The sequence below is a fragment of the Crocuta crocuta genome, unplaced genomic scaffold (genome assembly GCF_008692635.1).
Source record: "Crocuta crocuta isolate KB4526 unplaced genomic scaffold, BGI_CrCroc_1.0 scaffold1247, whole genome shotgun sequence".
Lineage (NCBI taxonomy): Eukaryota > Metazoa > Chordata > Mammalia > Carnivora > Hyaenidae > Crocuta > Crocuta crocuta.
The window spans coordinates 736,496-739,273 of NW_027532329.1; positions in this window are offsets into that span (position 1 = coordinate 736,496).

The following is a 2,778-nucleotide window of genomic DNA, read 5'->3' on the forward strand; positions in this document are numbered from 1 at the left end:
CATTAGAGAATAGTATTTTAGAGAACATTTTAAGCCACAGATTTTTCAATTAAAAATTAATAGTTTCATCTAGTTGATAATTAGTAAAGACCATTAACTGAATGGCAATATCTCAAAGTATATTGGTGTATGATGTGCTTAGTTGAGACTGGCCAAGTGTGTTGAGAATTTGGATTTTTGAAACTTGATTTAGGAAGAGTATTGTTAGATGCTTTGGATACATTTTCTGTACTTTGGTAATGTCTCCATTTGGTATCACAATATCATTATTTTGGGAATAAAAGGGCAAATGAATGACGAACAGTTACATTTTGCCATTGTTTTGGGTGAGTGGTAAATATCTTGGCAAAAGGCCTATATCATAGTTTGAATTTCTCTAATAAAATGGAAGGCAACAATAATCTTTAAAAAGCTGTTATATAAGTAATCCTGGTGTTCAGCTTGGAATGGATAGATTTGCTTGGGCTACTGTTTAAAAGTCATTTTGGGATAAACCCAACTGCAAAGATTGGAGCAACATTATGCGACAAAACATAATTTTCATTTCAATTCTACGTGGGTTGTTAAATACTGATAACTAATTTATTATTGAATGTTTGAGTGTTCTCACTGTGTATTTTCTTTAAGGACTCAAAAGAAGAAAAAACAAGTAGCGCTCTGCATCCTGAAGGGGATTTTATCATTATAAAAGGATAAGTAGGGAGTTATTGCTCAATAGAGCATTGTTTATGGTCTGTAACTTTCTATTTGAACTGGCTACCTCCTACCTTACCCTCTCCCTTTTTTTTCTGTTATAAGTAATGGAAAATAGTGGCTTCACCTGTTGTTCTGATATTCAGACAGCCAGTATTGAAATAATACCTTGCATGAATCTCAGTTAAATAGAAAGAGAAGGGAATCATAATGCAGAAAACCCAACACAAATGGATAGTGAAGTAAAATGTTATTAGAATATGTATGTAATATTTACATATCACCAGGAAACCAAGCCTTCTTTTGACAGATGAAAAGGATCACTTCAAAAATGAATACTAGCCTCCTTTTGTGGTCCTTCCATTATATGCTTTAAAAAAAAATCCCACACTCTACTATGTCTTAGATGTTATAATCTGTGAGGAGAAAATTCTATATACATAATTTTGGCCATTATTATAATGCATTAAAGCATTTTACAAGTGGATTCTGTGATAGTGCAGTGGAAAGTGATGGCAAAGGTACTGTGTTTTTTAATTTTTAAAATATAACTTTATCAGATTATGAAAGTAATATATGTTTATTCTTTAAAAGTTTTTAAAATAAAGTCAAGGTAAAATATAAAATCCTATGGTAAGAGACATTCCTTTTATGGTAAATAGCAGGATATATGCTAAATGTGGACAATGATGAACTGTTTGATTAACTTTCTACCTCCTTGCTTCTTGAGTTTCTGTATCCTTTGTTTTGATTTTCCATCTATCAATAACTGATAGTGGAAAAACTCACTTAAACTTTAAAAAAGTTAGTAATTAGTGTTCATTAGTGTACAAAAAAAGAAAAATCCTTAAAACAATGTACTAGAAGCTGCACATTTAGATGTTGGGCTTAGGGTGACATCTTGTGGTAAAACTAAGGAAAAAGTTTTATCCGATAGAGAATCACAGTTTCATATGATTACATTATTAACACTACAGATTTTGAATATAAGTCAGTTGGATTTCTGTGGTATTGTACAAATTAAGTTAGGTATCTTTTATTTAGTATAACTAAAACATTCACATTTTCAAGCTACTCTATTAGGTTATTTATTCTTCATTTAGATGATGAAGGAGAAAGATGGAAATTTTTTTTAAATGTTTTTTTTTTGTTTATTTCTGAGAGAGAGATAGCATGAACAGGGGAGGGTCAGAGAAAGAGGGAGACACAGAATCTGAAACAGGCTCCAGGCTCTGAGCTAGCCGTCAGCACAGAGCCCGACGCGAGGCTCGAACCCACGAACTGTGAGATCATGACCTGAGCTGAAGTCGGACGCTTAACCAATTGAGCCACCCAGGTGCCACAAGATGGAAATGTTTATATTATTTTGATACTTCTCTTCCAGATGTCCTTTGAATATTTAAAGATTTCTATTAATACTATAATTATTTGTAAGAACCATTTTAATAATATAATTGGTCCGTTCATTCTAAAATTATACTGCAGTGTTCTTTGCTTTTATACCTTATTGAAAAAAATTTTATTTTTTATTACTCATACAATTATGGATAGAACTATGTGCATATACTTAATAAGTTTCAACCCCTTTAAAATCTTATTAACCTGTTTATCTGATTTTATTTCCTATTATTTCACTGCAGTGCTTGAGGGAGTCTTTTGGGGAAAGATTTAGAAGAGAATGGGCAGTAAAGCGCTATTTTCCTTAAAACCTTGCCAGTAGCAACATCTTAGAAAAGTGCTTATCACTTACATGTCAGACTTTGTGTTAGAGTAGAATACTTTTCATTTCCATAATGAATTCATGGATTCATAGGGGTAATACAATGGATATAACTGTATGTTGGCATATACTGCATATTGGAATATACAATAGATATACTACTATATTGGGATTTATCACCTCCTTGTTGAAGCCTTCTGTCATGTCAATACTTGATAGTAGCTTTAACCAACGCTTTTATTATGTCTTGTAGCATTTTTTTTCAGATTACTGTAAAACATTTATTATATTGCCTTATGCATACACTGAATATATTTCTGTCCCCTTAGTAGACTGTGAGTAGTTTGAGAGTTGAAGTTATATCT